Source organism: Biomphalaria glabrata, chromosome 2 (genome assembly GCF_947242115.1).
Source record: "Biomphalaria glabrata chromosome 2, xgBioGlab47.1, whole genome shotgun sequence".
Classification (NCBI taxonomy): Eukaryota; Metazoa; Mollusca; class Gastropoda; family Planorbidae; genus Biomphalaria; species Biomphalaria glabrata.
Genome location: NC_074712.1, coordinates 45,086,376 through 45,101,238, shown reverse-complemented (window position 1 = coordinate 45,101,238; position 14,863 = coordinate 45,086,376). Strand labels below are relative to the sequence as shown.

At 37.0% G+C, this 14,863-nt stretch overlaps 1 protein-coding gene across 4 annotated transcripts in view; it reads left to right on the top strand.

The window, feature by feature from the left end:
- The first annotated feature begins 10,030 nt into the window (after positions 1-10,030).
- The window catches only part of LOC106057561 (stress-activated protein kinase JNK-like), a 35,018-nt gene continuing 30,185 nt past the window's right edge, over positions 10,031-14,863 (top strand). The window contains exon 1 of one of the 4 annotated variants that reach the window (XM_056020818.1): positions 10,031-10,049. The gene's annotated coding sequence lies outside the window, so the exon portion shown is untranslated. Of the gene's footprint in view, positions 10,050-10,083; positions 10,430-14,863 lie in introns of those variants that run through there. The other 3 variants (XM_013214809.2, XM_013214808.2, XM_013214807.2) reach the window with 3 other exon arrangements.

The following is a 14,863-nucleotide window of genomic DNA, read 5'->3' as shown; positions in this document are numbered from 1 at the left end:
TGATGACGGTGGGTGGTGGTGACCATGGGCGTAGCCCCCCCCCCCCCCCCCGCGAAAATAAAATTTATTTATGTGTGTGTACATCATCTTTATTACATTCTGACCATTCTTTCGGAAGACGTTTATTGTGCCCTAGAATAGGTTCTTCCTAGAGTTAATGGGAAAATTGTAGATTCCCTGCCATTGCCAGGGGGTTTGGGGGAGCGCTAAGAGCTCTCCCATCGCTGGGCGTAGCCCCGCCGCCAAGCACTATTTCTGGTATTGAAAGCCAACAAAATGCATATTCTGAGGTATCTACAGTGCATTTTCCTGCTATTAAAAAAGTTTTATTTCAAAAACCTAATGTGCTATTCTTACCGACTTAGACCCTCCCGCGCCGTTCGGCGCATTTGCCGTCAAGCTGTTTCCATAAAAATCTGTCACTGTTAATGTCTGAAGCCTCTTCCCACCTGCTCTGAGGACCTCCATGAATGTGTGGCGCCAAATTGTACTAGGATGTCATGGCAACTCTTCTTATGCGTGATTCATTTTGTCGGATAACATGTTTTACCAAAGTTGTAAAATGTTTTACATAATTCGGATGTTCCTTCAGAATTGAAGATAGTTTACTTCCTAGTCCAAACCTCCCGCAGGACGACGGGGGATGGGAGCGGGCAGGGTTTGAACCCTCGACCGTCGATAAATCCGAACGACAGTCCAGCAAGTAAACCTCATGCTACGCTCTATCACAATCTTACTAAGGAGTCGACTCCCAGTTTGGCATAGGATTTCCTTGATTTAGACCCGATCGCTATAACTGACTCCTAAAGTATGTCTTTGCCATCTTTGTTGAGCCACATTTAGTGTTTTTCAATTTCGGCAGATGACTATTCATCTCACTTTATTAATGGAGCCCCGCCACTGGTAGAATGTGGTAACCTATCTTGAATACGCTCATGGAATTAAGTGACAGTAGTTTGCTTTAGATTTTATATCGAAAAGGAAAGTTTTATCGTCAAAATCATCTGTTGGGGGTTTTAAACTAAAAAATCTCTGGAGTTTTTTTGTTGTTTTTTTTAAAATTCAAAACCCCATTTAGCTAAGGTAATAGAATTTAGTAACTGTAGTTTGCATTAGATTAATATTGAAGGTAGACGTTTTCCACTTCAAAACACTCTGTAGGGGAATTTTAAACTCAAAACCATCTGGAGGGGGTTTTAAACTTAAAAAAAAAAGCCATCTGTAGGAAAGGGGTTTAAACCTAAAAACCACAATAGGATTGGCTACGCTCACATAATCTTAGTGTGTAATTTGCTTTTATTATATTGAAGAGGTATTTTTTAGCATCAAACCCCTCTGAAGGGGGGTTTAAACTCAAAACCCCTTTTGGCAAAGCTCATAGCATTTTGAGTGCGTAATTTGCTTTTTTCTTACACTGAAGATGTGCTTTTTAGCTTCAAACCCCGCTGGCGGGGGGTTTAAACTCAAAACCCCTTTGGCTACGCTCATAGAATTTTGAGCGTGTAATTTGCATTTTTTTTAAATTGAAGAGGGGGTTTATCGTAAATTTTGGAGGGGGTGTTTAAAATCAAAATCTTCCTTAACTGTGCTCTTGGAATATGGGGATTGTCGTATGCATTTTTTAAAATTTGTTTTATAGAAGAGGGGGATTTAACTGCGAAAACCCCTAGTAGCGGTTTTTAAACTCGAACCCCCCTGGTAGGGGGTTTTAAACTCGAACCCACCCCCCCTGGTTAGGGGTTTTTAAACTTGACCACCCCTAGTAGGGGGTTTTAAACTCAAAACCCCCCGGGTAGGGGATTTTAAACTCAAAACCCCCTTGGTTGTGCTGGGGCAAGTGATGGTTTAGTATTAAAATCTCATCTAAAATAAACAAAATCAAAGCAAAAAATCAGTCACTAAATTCCGATCCCCCCCCCGGCTACGCCCATGGTGGTGAGGGTTGGGTCCCATACTTCCATTCTTTCTTTTTTCCTCCTTGTTAATTAAATCGTTGATAGTGTTACATTTTTTTTTCTACCTTTTTTTTTAAAGTAAGCATCTTTTTTCATGTTTCTATTACTAGAAACCTAGATTTAGACTTTAAATTAGATATTAAATAAGAAAAAAAACAACAACATCATACTCTGTTACTTATGGAAATATTAAATATGTTGACGTTTTAGCTAATTTTCGTGACTGAATTTGGGAGGAGGTTTATAACAATTTTTTTTTCTTAAGATAGAACGATGTCTTTCACTTGAATGGCTGCTTTATCGTCTGGTATGTGTACTGGAAAGTCGTGCGGATGGTGGTTTCGATGGTCTCGGGTTTATACCATGACACAGCACCAATGTTGTTTGTTTTCCAACCGAATCGTCAAAAAAAAAAAAAAAAGTATAGGCCTACTAATGACTTCACTTCATTAACAAGCTTGCCAAACAGACAGACAACATGAACGACTGAGAACGGTGAATGATGTAAACAAGGAGCACATTGAAGAAGTTAACAATTAGTGACTGAAAGTAATTAATCGAATAGTGAATGTTACTTTTAACTTTAGCATGCAACAACCTTTCATTTAGTGGTCATCGCGAAGAGTATCGTTTAGGTGACACAAGCAACAACGACAATGTCTTAGCAGTACATAAATTCTTGAAAAAAAAAAAACACAACCCTTTACCTCGACCCACATACCTATTTAAAACGAGATAATAAGCCTGTTGGGCAATGCGATTTTAGCAAAGATACTACTGGAGATCCAATCTGCGACATTTTTCTCAATCATGGTTGACAGCACTCAAGAAGTGTTTTCTGACATTTGTTTTATGAGCTCCTATGACGAGACCAGACGAGATACACAAAAGAATTGCAGAGACATTTGTAGCTATTTTTTTTTTATATGTGTGAGAACCAGGAGTCTACAGGATTGAGTAAACTAATACTCCATTACTTACGATTGCAAGGCAATGATGGTTTTTCAATATGAGTGGATAGTACAATAGCCTTCTGGCATTGTTTCAACATAAGCGGCCGCTGCGCATAATGTTCACTGTGCTAAACAGTACTTACACATGGTCTGAAATGATTCTGTCAGCTGTGCTCATGAACTTGCATTAGAATGTCTTTTAGTAAATGTACCGATACATACAAACTACTGGATTTCTTTGACACACAAAATATTTGTCTTACGGGGTGGGGGGGGGGAGGCGAGGGGCCCATCAATATATTCTTGAACCCGGGCCCATGGGTACCTTGCTACGCCACTGAAGCCTTATATATTATTATACGAAAAAAACTTTTGCAAACAACATTTAAATTATTGCAGCAAATATATTTTTAAACCACTATCCATCAAAGGCATTTTATAGCTCCTTTGTGGAATCAAAGAATATTTCTATGATGCAGATAAGCAGCAGATTTAAGAATGTCGTGAAGCATTGATGTTTAGTCAATGTTATTGAAGGTAATATATTTATTACGAAACATCACAGGAACATGGATCTCAAACAAAAGAACGTTAAGAAAAGAAAATATAATGACATTTTTTAAATATTTTTTTTCGGCATGGTTTTATTTCAATAGTTCAAGTAGGAATTGCGAAACCCTAAAGCGTCATTTGTAATGAAGCTCTATCTGCCGTATGGTTGAAGCTAAGCATACATCCGAGCTTTGCCGATAAGGACATTCATTTTCTTTTTTTCAAGAACTCCGGACTTGAATCAGGTGGCAAATACCATAATCAAAACACCCGTTGAAGTTTCTTATTTGGTGGCTCTCAGAAATGCCACATTAAAAAAAAAAGAGTTATTATTGCAATTTTCCAAAGACATTGTTCGAGTTATGATTGCAGCCGAATTCGTTACTAAATTTAGCGCAATTTTGTTATCTAATGGCACTGTTCACAAGGAGAAAAAAAAAGACTCGACTGCTGATATATAATTTCGAAAATAATATTTCTCCAATTCCAATAGTTAGCATCCAAGCTTGACGAATCCACAAATGGTTCACAATTACTGGTTTATGTGAGATAATTACATAATGGCGGCAGGCAGGACAGTAGTATCGAGGCCATTCGTACGACAGTGCGCATGCCACACTACCAGGCAGCCTTCCTATTACGACCAGGTAGCCAATAGCTGTGGGTGAAATCATGACAGATCTTCCGCCTCTGGCGTTGCAAAGGGAACGGGCCATTATGACAGCATTCGAATAACTTTAACGGATGGAGGTTGGTTACCGTCCAGAAGTCTAGTGGACAACTTCTTTAGTGGGAAAAGACTCAAGAGGAACACCTTCATGCGACCGTGCAGAAGATGTCCCCAGAGGTCAACTTTTCCAAGAACAGGGCTGCTCTTGTGTTGACTAGGGCCTTCTTCCTGGTGAATGCTCCCCAGCTTCCGGAGATATGAAAGTCGCTGATAGATTCTGAGGTAAACAAGATATGCACAGAAGTGATTCTTAAGAGCGCGGCTAAGAAAACCATTGCCGAGTACCTGGAGAAATGTATAACGGTTTATTCGGATGAATCATCTAGAGAAAATCATGGTTTGACGACCTCCGGTTATGGCGTGGTGGTGCGAATACCATCGAAAACAATGACATTGTGGGACCGTGTGCGAAATGTTTTAGTTCATGTATAATAGGAAGTATTACGTGTTTCTTGCATTTTAAGTTTTATAAAAGCATTCCTCTGGCGTCTACAGCTCATTACTATTTGTAAAAGGCGTAGGTCACAATTGTAGCGCAAGTTTGCTTGTGATGGACTTCGTCCTAATCTTCGCAAGATTATCGTGGCGTTTGGCAAAACGTCGTGTATGGGGGTCTGCTAGTAAAGTGCTCTTTTCGATGTCAGCTAAAGCAAGTTGGCGCCTAAGCTGGTTTTTAAAGCGTTCCCATGGGGAATGGGCATCTCTATTACGCCAACCATCTTTTATCTCTTGCAAAAGCCCAGGACAGAAAGCCTGCTGTTTTGCGTAGTGCAAACATGTCACCATACAGGTCGAGAATTTTTGTTTCCCAGACCTGTCGAGACGAAGATCACCAAGTCTGGGGCAGTCAAAAAGAATATGAGACACAGTTTCCTCTTCTTCCCCGCACCTGGGGGCACGTGAATCAAAATTTGGCCATAACCGTGAGAAATATGAGTGGCTTGTCCTACACTGTGCTATAATAGCTTGCTCAGGCCTGGACAGCCTCCACCACGGGGAAGTGCGGTCAGGGCGCCTCGTGCGCTCCCAGATTCCACGGGCATTTTGGGACTTGTCCCAGCACTCAAACCACTTTTCCATCTCTGTTTTTTTTTTTAATTATAGACACAGCATGAATACTCGAAGCATGTTCGGTGGGTGGTGTTTGCCCTCCCTGGTGGGCCAAGGAGTCTGCGATAGTGTAGCCAGTCACACCTATTTGACTCGGTACCCACTGCATTATTACAGGGGTGCCATAGTGTCGCTTTATGTTGCGTGAGGCCATGATGAAAGTGTCGATATTGGGGGGAGGGGGGCATGGTCCAATTTTTTTTGCAAAGCCTGTAGTACAGTTTTTGAGTCAGTGACCACAACAATCTGTGTCCCTCGCTGAGTTGAGAGTCAATGACTTTTAAGGCTTCACAGACTGCTATGACCTCCGCATCAAAATTGCAAACACTACCACATGGTCCAAAGATTTTGACTGAGTCAGAGCCAAGAAACTCGATGAAGGCTTGAAGGCATTAGTGGTCTCCAGTGCTAGAATTTGAAGGTCGTTAGATGAACGACTTAGCTTAGACAATAAATAAATAGATAATAATATGTTATATTTTTCATCATGATACGATTTATTAGCCTAAAAATAAATTGAAGATATGGAAAGCGGTTAAAAAATGTTTATAATCACAATCGTCATTCCTTTGCTGTGAACCAAATTAGAAAAGTGATAGTTATACTACCTCTCCCACAGTGCCCATACCATTAATTATTCAATTCTAGCAAGCCTACATCTCTGTACACATTGTAGACCCTACTAAGTTTACCATGATTATGAGTCAGTGCCTGATTTAAATATGTGCAAAATTATACACTTTTTTTTTCGAAAGCTTTAATATAAATACACTTATAATAATGCTAATATCTAAAAGCATAACATATTTTAGAATCAAGAAATCTATTACTAGTAATTTTAATCTTGTTTTCTATCTTTACAAAAATTAATTCATATGTAGGCCTATATTTTAGTAAAGAAATTTGTAGGTTATTACAAGCGGACACTTCCATGAAGAAGTTGCCAACCGTAATATATGGTTTCTTCTGTCTCGAAAGACAATTAATTGGACCTCACATCAGCAAGTGTGCCCCGCTCAAGTCAAAAGACGGCATAGGTGATCGTGTGCTGCAACTGGAGAGATGGGCAGAGCATTATTAAGAATTATACCGGTATGTGAAAGATGCAAACATTATTACAATTTATTAAAACAAATGCGGCCGCTCTGATTGTAACAATTACAGAGTAGCTCATTCACGGGAGGACTGGCTATATGGGCAAACGGGCAAATGCCCGGTGGGTCGGTACCAAATGGGCCGGTCTGGTCGCGACCAAAAAAAAATTAATTAAATGCAGACAACTTAAAAAAAAAGTGACAGCAGCAAGACACAAAGACCCGAACACGTTATCTTCTTGTTTGTTTTTTTTTTAATTATTATTACAATTAATTTTTTTTTAAATTCAACAAGAACAAAATTTAGGAATTACAATATACACTGTACGTGTTATCATTTGTAAAACGTTAGACCGTACTTTCTGCTATGCACGAGCGACATGGCCTTCAACACTACTTTGATGTCTTCAAGACTGTTTGGCCTGATCATTTTGCTGGTCGGCATGGGCCTTTGATGGCACTCCTATTTTTGTTTTACTCCTTCCCTCACCCGTTTTTTTTATGGTTCCATTGAAAGTTAACGAAAAAGAGAGATGGGAGAGGTTAAGTTTGAAAACATTGATATAATGCGTCAAAAGGGGAGACAATTATCTCGTTAACAAAACTTAATAGAAGTTAACTTTAACACATACACACAGCCGCGAAATAGCAAACCACCCAACTTATTCATAGCTCCATATGGGTATAACCGTATAAAGCTCTACTTTCTGCGATTTGAAAATAAAAAAGTAAGTTTCTTGTTGTTTATTTGTAATAACATAGATCTAAAAATACTACACTTAAGGCTTACAAAAAAAAATATTATTTAATTAAAACATAAATCTAGATCGAAATTGATACTGGTGCCGTTATGATTATATGATTAATGGCAAACTTATGCTTAGTATGAAGTCATTGATGATGAAAATTATTACAATAATTTATATAGCGCTATCACATCCGATATTTAATGAAAGGAGATTTAGAATCATTTATATTTTAAATAATATATTCATATACAAATCGCGTTTTTGAGAATGTACTAGGACGAAGCAAGAGCTTTTCACATTTAGAAGTACCTCTCTAACCGTTCTGCTTTCTCTTATCTTGTAAAGGAATATATATAGTTCGTCCATCGTAGTTCGATTATGACCACTTTGTCATCCAGGGGGGCTGAGGGCTTTGCACTGGGGTTTTATGTCTCCCCGTGTGGCTGGTGAGACCTATGTGAGCCCGGAATGTTCGGCCGCACACTGGGCAGGTTATTCCACCTGGAGCTAGTTTCATTGGCCTTGCTTTTCTTCTCTGGCGTTTTTCTTCTGTCAGCTTTGTTCTATTTTCCTCAGCAACCTTGGCGCCGGTTTTCACAGCGCGACGTCATGATGCTCTGTCATGTGCCTCTGTCTCCCAGGTGGCTGGGTCTATGCTGAACCCCTTCATAGAAGCTTTGAGGGTGTCCCTGAAGCGCTTTCTTTGACAACCTTGCGAGCTCTTTCCTTCGCTTAGTTGGCCATACAAGAGTCGTTTAGGGATGCGGTGGTCTTCCATTCTGCATACATGTCCTGCTCATCGCAGCTGGGACTGCATCAGGATTGTGTGGATGCTTTGCAGACCCGCTCTTTGAAGGGCTTCATTATCTGGTATTTTGTCTTGCCATTTGACATTCAGTATTTTTCACAGACATGTCGTGGTAGTGATTCAGTTTCTTTGCATGTTAACTGTACACTATCCATGTTTCTGAGTCATAGAGCAATGTAAGGAGGACGACGGCTCGATAGACCCCTAGTTTTGTATTTGTGGTGATACCACTTTAAAGGAATGGGTTGCCTGAGTCAGCCAGGAAAACCAATGACTTATCATATTTTAAGTCACAGATCAACATGCATGACTAGATTGGCACATGAAATGCTTAGGACCTAGTTCTTTTTATTTTTTTGAAGAAACGTCTGTAATCTATAAGTAATATCAAAAAGTTTGAAACTAATTAAGGCTGCTATTGTAGTGTTTATAGTTTTCAGACTACATGCATGTATAAATAGAATACATCATGTAAGCCTACGAAAGCATACACCCAGTTTTCGATGCGTTATCAAACTTATTTATTTTGAATAGAATTAGGCTTACACCTATGTTAAAACACATGGGCGTAGCCGAGAGGGGAGGAGTTCAAACCATCACCGGCCTCAGATCTCATTGTCTGAAAGGGAAACTTTACTTACTTCCCCATTGCAGTCAACTTAAGCAAACTACAGTCACCAAATTTCATGAGCGTAGCCAAAAGGGGTTTTGTGGTTCCCCCCCCCTCCACCTCCAATACAAAAACTAAAGCATTTTACTTTTTTCTACCAGTCGCTGGACTCCACTGAATAGAAGATTTAGTTTTTGATTTTTTTAGCGGAAGAATAGCAGGCTAACTGCACTGTAGATACCTCAAAATATGCATTTTTTAAAACTTAAAATAACGTAAATAATGCTTGGATCCGGGGCTTCGCCCCGGACCCCACTGGGGGAGCTTGCAGCGCTCATCCAGACTCCCTAGCTGTCCCTTGGCGGTGTATACTGCCTTTCATTAATTATAGGGAGTATTCTAGGGTAGAAAAGACGTTTGAAAGAATGAAAGATAAGAATGTAATGAAGATTAATTACATATAGACACACACTAATATATATATAAATTGCGGAGAGGTTTTAAATCCTCCCCCCACACACACACACCGAAAATATATGACATGACTTTTGTGGGCCGGTTTATATGGTAATGCCCGGGCCGGTTTTGATACCCAGTCCGCCCCTGAGCTCATTGCTAAATATTGTTGAAAAAGCTTATGCAAGAATAGGCATACTAGTAAAACGGCTGGAGATCTTGTCAAAACGAATTTTCCCTGAGTCGCACTGTGTCTTTAGGGGGTAGATCTACAGCAGATATGATTTTTTTTCTTGTAGCAGCTACCACAGAAGAGCAGTTGCATCTACCAGCAGTTTGGTGCTATAATTCAACGACCGTCAATAATACCACGACTGAAATTCTGGCACCACACGTAACAGAAGTAGGACTACCCGTGATAAGTATTGTACATTTTACAACCTTACGGTGGTGTAGGAATTTACCTTCATGGGATCAGATAGGCCTATTACCAGCAGCCTAAATTAGACATTGAGGTGACAAAAACAATTCTGCTGCAATGGCTGCCAATCGTAAGAAAATTATTGTCGGTCAAAAATGAGGGGAAAAGAGTAAAACACCATCAAAATTTTTTGACTTTTAAAATGTCTATTGAATTGTGAAGCTCCCTTTCGTGTGGAATTCTCGGGGTCGGGGAAGTAGCATATATAGCCTGCCCTAAAGCCGGCCCTATTTGGGGCACACGGACATGGGGCTTCTCGGGCTTGGTTTAAATACTTCCGCCTTTTCATTTTGTCTACAGAATGTTTTACATTTTAAAGTATCATAATTTAATTATGACAGACATCAGTCATCGCTAGACTTTTTTTTTTCTAAGAAAGAAAATAAACAATAATAGAAGATTTATCTCGTTGATATATTTTAAATTTGACACTGGAAACTAATGCGGCATAAAATATGCTAATACCAGTAGATTCTACTTTTGTTTTGTGTGGGTGTACAACTGAGATAGAAGGCAAAAAGAAAATTATTGATCAGTGACGCAAAATACATGTAGATACACTCAATGCTGACTGTGATCTAAACATATTCTAGATCTAGATTCTAGTCTATTTGTACCTTAAAATATTCCTGTAATATTTACTCAATATCTCTATCTGAAAAAAGGCTATATCTTTTTTTTTTTTTTAACATAAAGATTCTAGATCTAGAATCTAGATATAATATTTTAATAGCGATAAAATTTAACAATAAATTAGTCTCGCAGTAAACGATAATCAAAACTACACAAGTAACGTTGACGTCAAACTCAACAGTCCCTAATGATGAGTGAGCGAGTCTTCTTATTACTGAACTTCATCTGAGTCATTTCTAATTGATTTTCTGGTTTACTTTTTTTTTTTAAATAGATCTACAGATCATATTTTTTATCTGTAAGTGGCGTATGTGTGATAACTGATATGATCTCATTAATCATTCATTTATGTATTTAATTTTACTACGTATAGATCTAGATATCTAGATCTAGGACTAGAGATTGACTAGATCTACATAACTACATACTAACATGACATAGACATAATAAGTATAAGTCTAAGTATAAGACAAGTTGACATAACATTTAAATTTAGATTTAATCATTTACTGATTTAGTCGTTTTTTAGATCTACTTTTAGATCTAGTACTCTTAGACTTAGACTCTTACTCTTAGTCAGTCTTATTCTTAGTTCTTATCTTACTTACAACTTACATAGAAATATAGAATATAACTAATATAAGAATCTAATACTATACTCAAATAGTAATAGATTAACATTTTTATACTTATACTAGAGATGCAATTATCCCTGATATTACTGAACTGATAATCATAATCATAATGAGAGATAAAAAAAAAAGCTTATATTATAAGAATGATGGTTTATTAAGTTTATATATCTAAATCTAATTATTCTAATGATGAGAATTAAAATAAATCTAGAATTTCTAGAGGATGAACTAGAATTACTAGATCTATATTATCTATATAATAGTATATATAGTCAGTCTATAGTATTAGTATAATTTTTACTATGTAGAAATTATAGATCTATATAAATATAGTAATATTAATATAGTAATATAGACAATAATATAGTCTATAGTGTCCTAGACTGAGACTTGCGCTAGCTAGACCCTATCTTCAATATATAAACAATTATTATATATGTTGTAATTGACTTCACTAGATCTAGGCTAGACATCTTTATTTACTATATAATATTAATATAATCTAGATCTAGAAATCTAGACGGTTGACTCTATGATCTATGACTCTCTCTCTAGAGTCTAGTGTCTTTAGACTGCCTAAAGACTCAGATTCTAGAATGTCTAGAAAGAGAATTCTAGGTTTAGAATTTAGATCTTGATAGAATTCTAGAGAGTAAGTAGATCTAGATTCTAGATCTATTATTATCTATAGACTATATAGTATATACTATATAGACATATAATTCTTATAGTGTATAGTCAGTATAGAATCTAGATAATACTAATAATAGTAATAATTAATAGATGAATCTAGCTAGATCTATTCTATGTCAATCGACTCTATACATTTATAAATTGAGTATTTGTATTATTTTCTAGATCTAGATTCTACTGATTCTAGATATTTTAATATTTAGATATAGATTTAATAGATCTATAAGTTTAACTATATTACTAGATTTTTTCTAGATCTATGACTATATATCTATATATTATATATTAATATATAATTTATATTATTAAATATTATATAATATAGTATTATATAGCATAGTATAGTATAGATTTACTTTAGTCTTATCTAGATTCTCGAGGCTATAACTATACTAATACTCTACGTCTATACTATAGTTATAGTCTATTAGTAATAGTGTCAGTACTGTCAGAGTGTCACTATAGTCATAATAGATAAAAATAGACTCTAGAAAGTCTATATTAGTCTAGATCCAGTCCTAGAAAATATTAGTAATTAGATCTAGAAGTAGCTTAAAAAGTTAAACAACTGTGACTGTTAAAGTTTTAGTTAGTTAGTTCTAGATCTAGTTCTACTAAACTAAGCCAGAGATCTAACCAATGACTTGGCAGAATTTAAGTCATTGATTATGATTGACTAACATGCATGACCAGATTTCTATAATACTAATAAAAGAAATTAAAAATTATACTAGATCTCGATCTATTTAATTGTGCGACATAGAGAATTATATGTACAGATAAAATCTAAATTATATCTGATTAGTCGACTGGTGGCATAGCATTCACCGCTGTTTTGCAGGGCTAGCCTTAGGGCACCGCAACCTATGCGACCGCAGGGGCTTAAATTAAACCATTTTATAACTTATAAAAGATTTTCCATGGCCTCCTGATTTACCAGGAGCTCCTGGAAATCTCCTGAAATTACAATATATATATACGAAAAAGTCTTGGAAATCTCCTGAAATTATTAAAATCTTTTCTGAAATATATAGAAAAAATTGTCATTTTAGGGTTTCATTCAATATGGAAAATGCCAATCCTACACGAGATTAAAAAAAAACGGCATTATCACATAATTGTGGAATCTGGTGAAAGAAGCTTCTCGTGCCTCAAACTATCCCTATCCATACCCAAACTGGGCCCTGCGAAATCCGTTTCGCATTGGGGCCCACAGTGGTTAAGTCCGGCCCTGCTATTTAATGACTGAATACAAAGTAGATTACTTGTTCTCTTTCCATTTCCATGACTTCTTGGTCACAATGGTTAAGTCCGGCTCTGCTATTTGGTGACGATTGAATACTACTTGTTCTCCTCCCCCCCCTCTTTTTTTTTTCGCCTCTAAAATTACGTGGGGTAACTCTAGTCCGTCCGACTTGCAGAATAAAAAGAGTGATCTTTTGAGCCATGAAGAGAATTATATATATAGTTTCTATATAATATCTATGTAGAATACATAGATCTAGATTCTAAATAGTAGATCTAGCTGTCTATATAGAATGAGTATATCTTTTCTTATGATATAATAATCATTTATATCTAATCTATATAATTATAGATATTTGCTAGTATAAGTATAGTATATTATTTTACTATACTCGTCAACTTGTGTATTAGATCTAGCTATTGTATTAAAATTACAGAATCTAATTGTAATAAAATTCTATATAGTCACAATAATATCTATTAGATATCACTACTAGATCTATATCTAGGATGCTAGTCTATATTGACTATATCTATTAATATAGAGTCTACTAATGATGCTACTATCCATCCATCCCAGTGGCGCTACAGCCCATGGAGGGCTCTGGCCTGCATTAACACATCCTTCCATTCAGATCTCTCCTGGGCCTTTCGTCTCCACGCCCTAACCCCAAGCTGCTTCAGATCTGCTTCCACGTCATCTATCCATCGCATTCGGGGTCTGCCTTTGAGTCGCCTGCCTTTTGGTTTTTGCCTGTATACGATTTTCGCCCCTCTGTTGTCTGACATTCTTTCAAGGTGACCTGCCCAACGTAGTCTGTTCTTTTTTATTTCGTTCACTATTGGTGGGTCTTCATATAATTGATATAACTCATGGTTAGTGCGTGTCCTCCACCCTGTTTCATCCTGTATGGCACCATAGATTTTCCTAAGGATTTTTCTTTCCCAAGTGTTAAGTAAATTTTCAGATGTCTTTGTCAGTGTCCAGGTCTCACTTCCATACATTGCTGCTGGTCTTATTATAGTTTTGTATATTATTTTCTTGGTTTTACTTGAAATCATTTTGCTCTTAAGTAGATGGTGGGTGCTATAAAATGCCCTGTTGCCTGCTGCTATTCTTTCCTTTATTTCTGTTACTAGGTCATTTTTGAAATTAATAGTACTTCCTAGATATTTGAAAGTTTGGACGTTTTCAAATTCGTGGTCTTTGATTTTGATATTTTGTCCCTCTGTTTGATTGTCTCTTGTCATTGTGATGTACTTGGTTTTACTGTCATTGACCTCAAGTCCTGCTGGTCGAGATGCTTCTTCTAGTTGTATGAAGGCTCTAGCGATGTCAGAGGTTTCTTTACCCAATAAGGCAATGTCATCGGCATAAGCAAGGTATTGTAGAGGTTGGCTGTATATCGTCCCTGTTGGTTGTGGACCCATGTTTTCTCTCCTGAAGTAGTTAGTAATAGTTCCCCTTGTGTTTATGTGTATATTTCTTATAACCCTCTCCAGTGTTAAGTTGAAAAGCATGCAGGAAAGTGCGTCTCCTTGTCTTAATCCTCATTTAATCCTAAATTCCCGTGAGTGTTCTCCTTGTATTATGACTTTGCTTTTTGAGTTGTTTAATGTCATATGTATAAGTCTTGTCAGCTTATTGGGTATTCCAAAATCCTGTAGTGTGTCATATAGGTATTTCCTTCTGATACTGTCATAAGCCATTTTATAGTCTATAAAGAGTTGGTGGATTGGTATGTTGTATTCATGGCATTTTTCTAGTATACATCTTAGTGTGAAGATGTGGTCGGTTGTGGATTTGTTGGGTCTGAAACCACATTGGTAGTCACCTAAGATTTCTTCTGAATATTTTCCAAGTCTCTTAGTTATAAGCCTAGACAGTATCTTATAAGTCACATTTAGTAGAGAGATTCCTCTGTAATTACAGCACTTTAACTTGGATCCTTTTTTGTGTATTGGGGTTATAAGAGCCGTTTCCCATTCTGTTGGTATTACTTCTTCTTCCCAAATTCTTGATATTAGTCTGTGTATTTGGGAATGTAAGTCTTTCCCTCCATATTTAATTAGTTCTGCTGTGATTTGGTCCTCTCCTGGTGCTTTGTGATTCTTCATGGTCCTAATTATTTCTGATGTTTCAATGAGTGTTGGAGGGT